The 13986-nt window shown below is 43.3% G+C and overlaps 1 long non-coding RNA gene across 1 annotated transcript in view; it reads left to right on the top strand.

Annotated features, from left to right (window-relative positions):
- Positions 1-7204, top strand: part of LOC310657404 — a 35657-nt gene extending 28453 nt beyond the window's left edge. The window contains exon 3 of the long non-coding RNA XR_014501749.1: positions 5978-7204. This is a non-coding gene — a long non-coding RNA (uncharacterized lncRNA). The remainder of the gene's footprint in view (positions 1-5977) is intronic.
- Positions 7205-13986: the final 6782 nt, after the last annotated feature.

Raw genomic sequence — 13986 nt, 5'->3', positions numbered from 1 at the left:
TCCATCTCCCTCTTGAACAAGATTAGATTAACGTAATAGCCTCTGCTACCAGTATGTCTAAAACAGATTGACGTACCAATGGAGAACCACAGAGCCATTTAATTGATAATTCTTCTATGAAATAGAAATGTTGCATTAAAGTTGGCCTGATAGTCAGGTTCCCCTCGGAGAATATATTTATGCTAATAAAACACACTTGCATAACCAGAAGTGCTTTAGAAATAAGCACAAAATAAGAAATAGTTTAGGAAGCTTAATGGGCAGTAAATTAAGGAATCTGTTAACCGTGGGCTGTATACTTGTGCATGGAAGTAGACTGCATTTTAACTTGACAATGGACATATTTTTAGCTCTTATGAAACGTCGAGGCCTCAATTCAGCTGCAGACACACTTTTTAAAAAGGCTCTTTGTAACAAATGGTATATGAGTCCAGAATGCAGATGAAGATGTGAAAGCCATTGAAAGCATCATGCTTCAGATAAACAGCATCCATGTTCCCATGCACGTATCAATGCACATCTAACTACACTCACAGAAAAGTGATATGTAAACAGATCTCCTTAAATGGATTGGAGACCCTATTTCTGTCTTCCAGGGCCTGTAGTTCCATTACCTTCTCTCTATGAACTAGATCCCAGTTGTTCCCATGTAACATTCAGAATCACTTGCCAAAGCCAACCGAATCAAAGTTGGAAGGGACCCTGACAGTCATCTACCATATTATTTGCTCTATAAGACTCACTTTTTCCCTCCTAAGAAGTAAGGGGAAATGTGTGTGTGTGTTAGAGAGCGAATGCAGGCTGCGCAGCTATCCCAGAAGCCAAAACAGTAAGAGGGATCGCTGTGCAGAGATCCCTCTTGCTGTTCTGGCTTCTGAGATTCAGAATATTTTTTTTCTTGTTTTCCTCCTCCAAAAACTAGGTGCGTCTTATGGTCTGGTGCGTCTTATAGAGCGAAAAATACGGTAATTCAAGCGCCTGCAATCTAGGAATCTCAACTAAAGAATCCAACCTCTGTTTAAAATCCTCATTTCAGGGGGGATAAATACACGCAGGAGATGCTCCCTGAGGTCCATTTGTTGATTCATGACTTGCTAAATAAATCATAATACAGTAATAATAACAGCACAAATGTTATTTACTGTGCATATTTGTTTAAAATTAGAAAAAGTCAGGAAGGCATGATCTATGTATGCAAATACTGAAGAGCTGGTATGTTGGGAGGCATTCAGCTGGGACCCTGATACTAAGAATTACAACTCTGAACTGGAGGACAAGCAATGATTGGGAACTCTTTCATATTGCTTGACATCTCCACTTGACATCTCACTCTGTTAAATTTAGAAAGTATTTTTCTACAGACAACCAGTTTCCAATAAATTTGGCGATTGCATGGAAGAAGAAAATAGATACAGCAGCTACTGGAAGCACAGGCAAAAAGTCAAGTTGTTCTCTCTAGATGTTGACAGTTCTCTTCCATGAATGAACAACAAAAGAAGGGTGTCTGGTGTTCATAATTCCATCTATTTGTTAAAAGCTCAGGAAGTCTAGTTAGAAACATTCAGTGCTCCTCAAGTCAAGCAAAATGGGTAGCATCATTATTCTTCAAGCATCTAACAGGGTAGGAGGTTACTTTTGCAGCACACATTCTGGCTTTCTCTTTGTGCTGTTTTCATTTTATATAATGCAATATATGCATGCAACCCCAGCCATTGAGCTCTTGTGATGTCCTAAAATATTGATTCACAAGCATTCTAACTTAACCTCAATGTGGAAGTGTCAATTGTTAAGATGAGTGTTGATGAACACTGCAGCTTCTGTTTACTAGAGAAGTCAAGGGTCAGTTTGGCTGGCCAAGTGTCGGGGGGACGATATAGTTTTGTCTGGAAAGATAACAAAGCATGGGCAAATAGGAAATCATGGAGATGGAACTGAATGGGAAGAGAACAAAAGTGGAAGCGTGGAAGAATAGGAAGTAGTATGGGGAAAATCAGGATAGAACCAGTAGGAAGAATATGAGCCTGAGCAGACAAGAAACAAAAGGGATTAGGGAAAACTTTGCATACAGTCTAGACCAGGGGTCTGCAACCCGCGGCTCCGGAGCCGCATGTGGCTCTTTTACACCTTTGCCGCGGCTCCGGGGCAGATACTAGCGAGGGGAGGAGGCGCATTGTGTGCCCCGACACTCCCCACTGTGGCGGGCGCTGTACTGGCTGTGACGTCGCATGGGGGCGGTGCATGCATTAGTCACGCACCATCCCGACGTCACCTTCCCGCCCGCTGTCAGATCGCAGCTCCGGAGATATATTTGTTTTCAATGTCGCAATGGTTTTGCGGCTCCCAGTTTTCCCCCCCTTCGGAAACAGGTCCAAGTGGCTCTTTTTGTCTTAAAGGTTGCAGACCCCTGGTCTAGACTAATGAAGGGTGTGGACGGGAAAGGAATGCTTAGGGATGTAGAAAAGGCAGCAAAGCACTAGTGGGGAGAAAGGATAAAGTTCACATGTTGAACTAAGCATCCAAATCTCTTTCTCCATGTGTCAGTATTAACACCCACCAATCAAACAGGTTATCTCAAAGGTCTACAACTGGACAATTTTGATTGCCTCAATTAGACTGGTGGATGAAGTACCGTATTTCCTGTGGTAACTGAGCAATCCTAGGGTAGCTTGCTTACTAGCACAAGGTAATTTGGATGCTTATTTCCTTGAAATGGTGTACTTGTGTGCATTCCTCAAAGCTGCTGAGTCTTATTGTTCTCATGAACTACCGTATTTTTCGCTCTATAGAACGCACTTTCCCCCCTCCAAAAATGAAGGGGAAATGTGTTTGTCTCCTATGGAGCGAATGCAGGCTTTCGCTGAAGCCTGGAGAGTGAGAGGGGACAGTGCGCACCGACCCCTCTCGCTCTCCAGGCTTCAGGCAGCTATCCGCAAGCCTTCTGAGCTCGGCGGGGAGTTCCCCCCGTGCTCCAAAGGCTTGCGGATAGCAGCCTGAAGCCTGAAGCCCGGGGAGCACAGCGCCAACTCCCGCTGCTCTCCCCGGGCTTCAGGCAGCTATCCGCAAGCCTTCAAAGTTCCCGCCGGGCTCTGAAGGCTTGCAGATAGCATCCTGTTCTGGGGGCTGGGGTCGGGGGAAGCTCGGGCTTCCCCTGCCCCAGCCCCATGGCTAAAAACAAAGCCGCACGCAGCCTCTCCCGGCTGGAGAAGTTGCACGTGGCTAAAGAGGAAGCCGCTCGCTGTCTTGCCTTCTTTGCTCTTTGGAGCTGGGGGGAAAATGGTTTTTTTATTACCCCCCCCTAAAAACTAGGTGCGCCCTATGGTCCGGTGTGCCCTATGAAGCGAAAAATACGGTACCTGTCTTTATGGAGTGTACCTCTGGGGGAGAAGTCAAACTGCTGCATTAGCAGCACCTAAGTGACCTCCTCAGGGCAATGTGCAGGTAGATCCTGGGCTGCCCAGATGACAAGACCCCCTTCTTGACCTCATTGATGTGGTTTGAATTAAAGCAGAGCAATATGTTTGGCACCAGCTTGGCTATAGGAGTTGCTGAAAGGAGGCTCACAAGGCACCATCCAACTATCCACTACAGATTTGTGTAGGGTTTACTCTGTAGCCTTTCCTTCTCCCAAGGATATTCTGTAAGGTTCAGTGTTTAGGATCAGTGTTTTCCTTTTCCTAGATGGGCTATCTTCCTAGGTTGATGAGCCTCATCTGCTGAGTGTGATGTATCAAATTTGAGGTGTTGCTTCATAATTCCAGGACTATACAATGTCTGGTGAATTGTCATGTGGCACCTAAATGCATTCGCCTTTTTCACTAATGGAGTTCAGGTGACAAATTTAGACTCAGCTGTTTCAGAGAACATCTGGGACAATGTATATTTAGGTGTGCCTGTGACTTGTCTGATTATGCTCTGTCCTTGGTGCTGTTTTTATAATGCTGGTATTTTATTATGACTAAAGTACTGTTGTTTCGATATTGTTGTTGAATTGTCTTCTAAATCTTTAAAAGATGGAAAACCTTAAGGTGGGGTTTGATAATATGTGGAGGTTATTCCACAACATCCCTGCAGAGTAGGTTAGGAATCCAGAAGAGATAGTAACTGGCCTGGGGATATCAAGTGAGCTTCATAAATGAGGAGAGATTTGAATCCAGGTTTCCCTTGGGCACTCTAGACTCATTCATTCAAGCAACTTGGTAACTTGGCATTTTAAAAACTGGAATATATGCTATGAGGTCTGAGATACCGAGAATTTCAGCACAGGTTTTTACAGGGTTTTTTTGTAACTCGCTCTACATGGTGCTGCCCTTGAGACTGACCCAGAAACCCCAGCGGGTGCAGAATGCCGCAGCGAGACTCCTTATGGGGTCTTCGCTGCGAGATCACATTCATCAGGTACTATACCAGCTGCACTGGCTCCCGGTGGAGTACAGGATCAGGTTTAAGGTGCTGGTTTTAACCTTTAAAGCCCTATACGGCCTAGGATCCTCGTACCTACGGGACCGCCTCTCCTGGTATGTCCCACAGAAAAACTTGCGGTCTGCAAATAAAAATATCCTGAAGATCCCAGGCCTCAGAGAGGTTAGGCTGGCCTCAACTAGAGCCAGGGCCTTCTCGGCCGCAGCTCCAATCTGGTGGAACGCTTTGTCACAAGAGACTAGGGCCCTGCGGGACCTGACATCTTTCCGCAGGGCCTGTAAGACAGAGCTGTTCCACCAGGCCTTTGCCTCTGGCAATCTGCACAGAATCTTGCTTAATGGTTGCCATCAATTTGATTGACTGGAGGGCGGGGTATAAATAAAATTTATTATTATTATTATTATTATTATTAACAAATCCATCCCCCATTCTTCCTGAGTATTGTACTGCAGAGGGGCAGCCATTTTGTTATACAAATTTATATGATGTGTGGTTGCTTCCCACACCATTTTTAAAGCTTTTTTTGTACTAGGCATGACACAAAAGCTTTCCAAGGAAAGGAAAAATAGCAAACAGCCCTCAGTACAACTGATAAGCACTCATTAATTTGGGGTTTTGTGGTGACTGTTTTATGTGTGGATTTTTTTTACCCATAAGTTTTCCCATACATTTCCTACCCAACCCCCATCCCACAGGAACAAAGTGGGATGGGCTTTAAGGCATCCATGGATGAAACAGGATTGGATGGACTAACATAAATTCATTTGCCATAGTCTGAGATCAGCCAATTCTGTATGGGCTGACTTGCCGACAAGGAATAAAGGAACTGTCAAGATGGAAGTAAAGTGTAAGCATAAATTTGAAGAAGACCTGCAGATGGGACATGGAGAAGAGTTAAGAGCCTCGGATAGAAGATCACCAGGCTGATGGGCTATGTAGAACTGATAGAAAGGACTGACAGAATCCGAGACCAGGGAGAAGAGATGGTGGAAGAAGATTGGGGGAAAAAAATTAAAATCTATTTAGAGAAATATTGTAAAATTAATGAATGTTAGGAAATGTTGGAATGAAATTACATGACTTTAGTAGAAATATTATAAGGAGTTAAGTATAAATAAACTTTAAGGTTTTGATGATAAGATAAGGTAAAAATAAATTAAGATAACTAAAAGATAGAAAGCAGTGAAAGACGGAAAGGATTTGCTGATATAATTAACAACTGGAATACAAAAATGGGAGGTGTGAGGAGGTTGAGGAAATAAGTTAATGAAAGACAAGGATTTTGATGTATTGTGCTTCTTTGTTTTTGATGTATTTTTTTTGTGTGTGTGTTTTGATGTATGGTTTTTTTTGCTTTTTTCTATGTAATTTTTTATTCTTTTTTCTTCTCTTCTCTTTTCTCCTTTTTTTCTTTTTTGTGTAACTTTTAAACTTCTAATAAATATTATTATTTTTAAAAAAAGAGTAATCAGCCAATTCTGGTGTTCCGAACAACTGGTTCAATTATGCATTTCTCTCTCTCTCTCTCTCTCTCTCTCTGTTTCATCTTCTTGTTCAGATATAAGAAGTGCTCCCCACCAGCCAGAAACACACACCATTTCAGCCGAGGAATGCCCAGAGGGTTATTCTAGGGGAATGATGGAAGATAAGGTAAGTAGAAATTCTAGGCAACTACAAGTTTCTTCTAGGATTTTCTTGGAATAGCAAAGAAATATTTAGGTGAAAACATCCATCATTAATAGCCTTCCAGATGGCTATGTGCACTTAGAGAAAGATGAATAGTTACAACGCCAATAAAAATGTGAATATAATAGCGTAATTTTATATAATTTCCATTGTAATTGAAAGGTTTAGTAGGCGTGATTGATGCCAGTAGAAATGTACCAGTTATGAGGTACCTCAAATGGTGTGCCCATGGGTAATTAACAGGGAAGTAATCTTGGCCAATATAGTATTGAATATTCCCTAATCAAATGACACCCTGAGCATTGCAATCAAAAGAAAAGGTTTGCCGTTTTCGACATGCAGTAGTTAGTGAGTCCTGCCATCCTGTTTTGTTGAAATATATTTCATTAAAAGTGTGTTGTTGACAAAGTTCTTCCCCTGTTGGATGCATTTTGATACTCCTAATGCTACATAATTCAATGAGTGTTATATTGTGTAAGTCCCAAAAAGTTCTTCAGTGGCTATTTCTAAAACTATCTGTTTTCATGCAGGTTTCTTCCACTATGTTATCTGAAGGTGTTCCTATTTTTCAAAGTTCATCCACACAAAAAACACAGATAGGTGTGCCCCTTTCCTTGACTTGGGGCATTCTCAGTTCTCATATTGCCTGAAGAACACAATTTACATGGCTAAATGACTTTGGTACAAACACACAATATTCCTTGCAGCCGACAATCTTGTATGCAGACTTCAGGAATATGGGATCTACTATGCCTTTTACCAGAGCCCACAGCAAATGGAGACAAGTGCAAAATACACTTAGAATTAAAGAATTCTGGGTGTAGTCCCAGAGCTGAGTTGAATTCATACTCCTACAACACAAAAATCAATTCTGCATTACCTACCCCAGTTTTATTCATTTTATCAATACAATAGTCAGAAATCTTCAAGAAAATCTCCCAGTTTCAGCCCCTGTTTGGTTTCTTTGTCTCTCTTTTACTGATTGGCTGCAACCATTTCAGGAAGAAACCATGGAGAGAGGGGTGAAAGAAATAAGACAAATCTCACATTACAAATATTAGCATAGGAAAGAATGGAAATCATGGATTCAATCTGTGAATGCTCACCTAATGAAAAGTTTCCACAGAATGCATTGTATTCGATAAGTGGGACCTGTGTGTATATTAATCAATGAATCGATATATCTCCAATATCTGGATATAAATGATACAAAGCATGTATTCCTGTTGGAGTTTTGGAACACTAGAAATAATATCACATTTAAGGGAACCAAAGTTAGGCCTCTCCCACTGGACTGGTTGTGTCAACTCTAACATCTATTTAAATTGGTTTTGCGAAATAACCTTTATCCAAAAGGAACCAACAGAGAATCGTTTTTGCCCTCATAATGTTACGGTGAGGTGCTGATAAATCTGGCGAACTGGTGCCTTGTGAGTACTTTGGATAGTGAGAACATGATGCAAAGCTGAGTGCTTGACACTGTCAAAGTACCCCAGAGGTGCTTTTCAAACAGTGCAATAAAGTTAATGCTATGTTGGATAACCCAGTTCATGCATTCCATTAGTTCAGTGATAACCTTTGCATGGTGGATAGGAAGGGGTCTTGTACTCCCTTTTATGAGGAGGGAGAATGATGTGAACTGGGCATTGTCCGGGATCCTTGTTCCCTCAGCTTCATTCACATAAACACACATTTTGGAATATTTAATTGTCTGCCACCACCAGTTCACTCAGAATGCTTTCAAAAACTTCCTAGAAGCTGGTATAGCAATCTTAGGAATAAGATGGACACCAACACAGGATGACCTAATATCAGCTTATTAAAGGGATATTATGTACATAAGTGAATACTGTTACTTATATAGGTATCTTAAGGGTTCTGGTTGGCTGGCTCAGGACATTTTGCTGCTTCAGGCAAAACAGAAGATGCCACCCTCCCCCCAATTGTAGCCATCTCCTCTGCTGCCAAGACCATAGCTGTGGACGAGGAGGAAGGCAGCTGCCACAGCAGATGTGAAGTTGTAGAGGAGCTCCAGAAGAGGCCAAATTCTCCACCTGAGATGACTGCCTCACCTTGCTTCATGGGAGGACTGGCTCTGCCCAAGAGACACTGTTGTGGACACTCAATCTAATTGGCTTTTAGCTTCAGCCAAGTCCCCAAACATCCCCTCCTCCACATCCTCTCATGACCCCAGCCAGTTACAAGGGCCAATCTATATCTGTACCCCTAAGCTTGTCTGGTTGCACTTTGGGCTGCTGGATAGTTTAACCAACTTTTTTAAAAAAACCAAAAATTCTTTTGGTAAGACCTTTACACACGGCAGACTAACTCACTACCAACTACCAACTCCTGATCTTCCCCAAACAAGTATTAAGGTAAAAGGTAAAAAAGGTAAAGGACTCCTGGACGGTTAAGTCCAGTCAAAGGCAACTATGGGGTGTGGCAGTCATCTACCGTTTTCAGGCTGAGGGAGCCAGAATTTGTCCACAGACAGCTTTCCGGGTCATGTGGCCAGCATAACTAAACCACTTCTGGAGCAACGGGACTCTTGTGACAGAAACCAGAGCACACGGAAACACCGTTTACCTTCCTGCCACACCTATTTATCCACTTGCACTGGCGTGCTTTTGAAGTGCTAGGTTGGCAGGAGCTGGGACAGAGCAACGGGAACTCACCCTGTCACGTGGATTCCAACCACTGACCTTCTGATCGGCAAGCCCAAGAGGCTCAGAGGTTTGGATCTCAGCGCCACCCACATTTTCTCAATCTTTTCGTCTCACCTCCCTCAACTCCCTTTCCCTCCGAAGGACTCTTAACTCCCCACTTTCTCCTCTTGGAACTTGCCACCTCTGATCGACTGCTTAAAAGGCTTGCAACACTGTCACAGTCGAATGTTGACAGTTACAGAGGCCCAAACACAAGCATACATTTTTACAGCATTTCTCAACAGCCACCCACATGATATCCCTACAGAGTGCTGGTATCACAGGTAGTCGTAACTGTATAGTAGATGATGGGCCAGACTTGCTTCTCCATCACATGTGTGCGCAGCAGACATTTGCACACCACTTTTAATAATTTCAAAAGAGTTTACAAGTCCCCCCTTCCACAAATGAAATAATCTCTAGAATAACATGAGGCTCTTCTTTAATTTTCTTGCCTTCTCCCTCATGGTACAGAGATCTTTGAGTTATTCCTGAAAGGTTTTTGTTTTGTTGTTTAAAGAAAGGTTCACACTTTAGACAAACCTATAGTAATTCTATAGTAATTTGCACTTTCTGAAACAATACACAGACCAAAGCAACATCCTTAAAAATCTGGACTTCTTTAGATTTTACACTTCAGTTCCAAGGAAGCTGAGAAATGTAGAAAAATGCATAAACTAGGGTCAAATATGCATAAGAATTCATATATTGGTGAAAATATTATATAAAATTGCTTTGCAACAATATTATGTTTGGCAGAACTGCCTAAAAGTGTGTATATTAGGAGAAATTTGCACGAAAATGCTGGTGACTTTTCATTCGGACCTTTTAAGAAATAAAAGGCAAACAGGACTTAACACTGGAAAAATGAAAAAAGTGGGTGAAAACAAAATTGACAGATTCACTCAGCCCTTGTATTATGTCAGATGAACACTTTCAGCTCATTGGTGGCGTTTTCGGGATCTGAAGAGTTCTTTGGCTTGGCCTTGTCTTCTTAAAACCAGCCATGAAATAGCATACCTGTTTGTTTAACCAAATTATACAAAGTGTTTATGGAACTTGCCTCTTCTCCTGAAATTCACATCTTGCAGCCTTCAGCAGGTTTCACATCTCTGATCTCAGGCAAATAGTGTGTGTACAAAGATCTGTGTAGGACCAATGCTGAATCTTTAGAAGACATAAGTGGATTAGATTCCTATGGCCTGCAACCACAATTTAAACATTCTAAGGGATTTGGATTGTTTAAACTGTTACCTCTGCAGCTTTTCCTTAGAGACTTGGTGGCATGGGAAAGATTAGATAAGGTCAGGCATTTGACAGAAACCTCTTGCCCAAGTCACTTCTAATTAAACATCTATAAATAGAATGATGCCAAAGTATGGTAGCACAAGCCGTAACGTGGAGTGTGTGCGTGGGTCTGCCTGTGTCTAATTTTAAATGCATTCATCAAAAACATACAGCAGGACACAAATATTTAAAGTCATTCCAGAAATGAAGCAGTTGCTGGGTGAATGTCATTCAAAAAAAAGCAATAGCACAATCTTGAATTAGGGATTAGGTGTGTGTTCACACACCCCTTCTGATATAGCTGACACTCAAAAAGTTCTGAAATAGTTTGATTCATTGGAGAATTATGCTAGCACCACTGCACAAACAACACTCTCCTTTTTGAGCGGTGACCAGTGAGTCTGCCTCCTCTAGCTTCCCCAACAATTCAACAACCTCCTTGTCTGTCTCCCACTGCTTATCTTCCACTCCTAAGAGAGACGGAGGGGAGAGAAGGAGGCCACTCACATCTTCTTCGAGTGCCAGTGTGGTGTAGTGGTTAAGAGCAGTGGACTCGTAATCTGGTGAACCGGGTTCGCGTCTCCACTCCTCCACATGCAGTTGCCGGGTGACCTTGGGCTAGTCACACTTCTCTGAAGTCTGTCAGCCTCACTCACCTCACAGAGTGTTTGTTGTGGGGGAGGAAGGGAAAGGAGGTTGTTAGCCGCTTTGAGACTCCTTAGGGTAGTGATAAAGCGGGATATCAAGTCCCAATTCCTCCTCCTCCTCCTCCTCCTCTTCTTCTTCTTCTTCTTCTTCTTCTTCTTCCTCAGCATCTAGCACTTGCATTCCTACGAGTGAGCCAAATACTTGGAGGGAATGAAGAAGTGTACCAGGAGGGTGTGGCCTCTGGCAACTGAGACTGGGGGGCAAGCTCGTAGTAAAAGCAAGGGGGTAGGAGGGAAGGACCCAAAGCCTCAAAAAAGTTGACAACCCTTGTGTGCAGCTTTGATCTTTATGGAGCCAGTTCCACTGTGTGATAAGCCTAAATTTACATTTACTCACTGTCTGTGAGGAAATGGAAAGATTCCCCAATTCTTCTGCCCCTAAAGCTCGTCAAGATATATTAATTGTTTGTAGCGTTCTCATGAAAGAGCTGTGCAAGTACAGCATCTCTGTGGAGGCTGATAACTGGTATTTTAGGATTATGGAGAAACAAAGAGAAGAAGGCAAGGAGAAATGATATGGGACTTTTGTGTGCAACTATCACATTCCAGCACAATGCCATGAAACAAACTTAATTGTTCCGTTTGTAAGACTATCGCTGCATACTTGGGAAGTCTGAAAAGAGATTCCTCAATGTTTAAAACACTGGCTTAAATACAATTTTTGCTGCCATGGTAACCATCAGGTTAAGCACACACACCTTGAATTTCATTTTGTGATAGTAAGGTTAGCAATTTCCAAGGAATTATTGAGTTAAGACTCCATTAAGTCTACCATTTATCATTAACCTGTTATAAAATATATCTCGGCAATTTGAGGGTTTTATTTATTTATTTATTTATTGAAAAAGCAGCAAGATTTAACGATGATTAAATGGGAGGAAAGATAATGAAACAAAACAATGAAGAAAATCAATATAAAGTTTATGTCATTGCTATGGCTACTTCACATATAAAAAGGTGGTCTTCCTTATGGTTTGTTTTTCTCCTGTACCCAGAGAGCCTGGGAAGAAATTGGAGAAGCCATGGCAGGGCACACTGTTGACTTCATATTTTGAGAAGTCCTTGAGCAAAATGCCCTTTTGCAGGCTCCCTGAGAGAACTACCCTCTCGGTCAGGCATAAGCTTTGCCCATTTGCTTGCCCTCTCCCACTGGAGGAGCTTCCCACATTCTCCGCTTCCCAGAAGGAGAGGTCCAGTCAAAAAGAGGCTTCTCCTGGAGTTTTATTGTTGCTTGCATGCTTGGCAACAGCAGATAAAACTGGCCACAACAGAAAGCTGGAGAAAGCAAAACACTAAGTAGCCCTGGGGCTCAGTACTTGGTCACCTGATGGGCTGTGAGTCTCAGATGAAGCCCAGCAATGCGCACCCCCCTTGATGTTGGCTTTGGGATGCTGGCTGGAGAAGGAGAAGCACCAGGGGTCCTAGGACTCAGCACTTGGGTCTCTGGGGCTTTGTTTGAGAAAGTAGCATGCACCATCTCTAATGTGGATCTGCCACCAGTCTGTTGTGTTAGAGCTGTTCAGCAGAATCCTTGATCTGGACCTTGTGTAGAAATAAATGAGCTCTCTCCTCCAATAACGAGTTTAAATGTGTTATTGCAGAAGAGTCTTAAAACTAGTTACATATAGTTACATATAAAGGTAAAGGTAGGGACGCGGGTGGCGCTGTGGGTAAAACCTCAGCGCCTAGGACTTGCCGATCGCATGGTCGGCGGTTCGAATCCCTGCGGCGGGGTGAGCTCCCGTCGTTCGGTCCCAGCTCCTGCCCACCTAGCAGTTCGAAAGCACCCTTAAGTGTAAGTAGATAAATAGGTACCGCTTTATAGTGGGAAGGTAAACGGTGTTTCCGTGTGCTGCTCTGGTGCCGGTTCACCAGAACAGCTTCGTCACACTGGCCACGTGACCCGGAAGTGTCTGCGGACAGCGCTGGCTCCCGGCCTCTAGAGTGAGATGAGCACACAACCCTAGAGTTTGTCAAGACTGGCCCGTATGGGCAGGGGTACCTTTACCTTTAAAGGTAAAGGTAAAGGGACCCCTGACCATTAGGTCCAGTCGTGACCGACTCTGGGGTTGCGGTGCTCATCTCGCTTTATTGGCCGAGGGAGCTGGCGTACAGCTTCCGGGTTATGTGGCCAGCATGACTAAGCCGCTTCTGGAGAACCAGAGCAGCGCACGGAAACACTGTTTACCTTCCTGTCGGAGCAGTACCTATTTATCTACTTGCACTTCGTGCTTTCGAACTGCTAGGTTGGCAGGAGCAGGGCCCGAGCAACGGGAGCTCACCCTGTCACAGGGATTTGAACCAGTGTGGTGTAGTGGTTAAGAGCGGTAGATTCGTAATCTGGGGAACCGGGTTCGTGTCTCTGCTCCTCCACATGCAGCTGCTGCATGACCTTGGGCTACGCACACTTCTTTGAAGTCTCTCAGCTCCACTCACCTCACAGAGTGTTTGTTGTGGGGGAGGAAGGGAAAGGAGAATGTTAGCCGTTTTGAGACACCTTAGGATAGTGATAAAGCGGGATATCAAATCCAAACTTTTCTTCTTCTGATCGGCAAACCCTCGGCTCTGTGGTTTAACCCACAGCGCCACCCGTGTCCCACACAGTTACATATAGTTACATACAATTACATATATAGTTATGTGAACAAAATAACAAGGTAACACATGGCAAACAAGCAATGTGGCACAACCATTTAAAACCTTTATGAAGTTCCTTAAACATTCCTTGTTCTAGTCCCAGAGAGAGATCCTAAGTTTGTTCATCATTGCAGAGCTTCTTCTTTCTCAGAGCAGCTGATGCTGTTGGGCCTGTTGGGCTTGCTGATCAGAAGGTCACTGGTTTGAATCCCCACGACAGGGTGAGCTCCTGTTGCTTTGTCTCAGCTCCTGCCAACCTAGCAGTTTGAAAGCACACCAGTTCAAATAGATAAATAGTTACCGCTGCGGCAGGAAGGTAAACGTCATTTCTGTGCGCTCTGGTTTCCATCATGGTGTTCCATTGCACCAGAAGCGGTTTAGTCATGCTGGCCACATGACCATGAAAGTGAGATGAGAGCCACAACCCCATAGTTGCTTTTGACTGGACTTAACTGTCCAGGGGTCCTTGACTTTTTACCTTTTACTACTGCTAGCCATTCCAAACATTTTCCTCTCACAGCAGCAAAGCCATGGAGTTTCTCATT

Source organism: Podarcis tiliguerta (genome assembly GCF_965153285.1).
Source record: "Podarcis tiliguerta genome assembly, chromosome: 9".
NCBI classification, from domain to species: Eukaryota; Metazoa; Chordata; class Lepidosauria; order Squamata; family Lacertidae; genus Podarcis; species Podarcis tiliguerta.
This window is presented reverse-complemented; position numbering and strand designations above follow the sequence as displayed.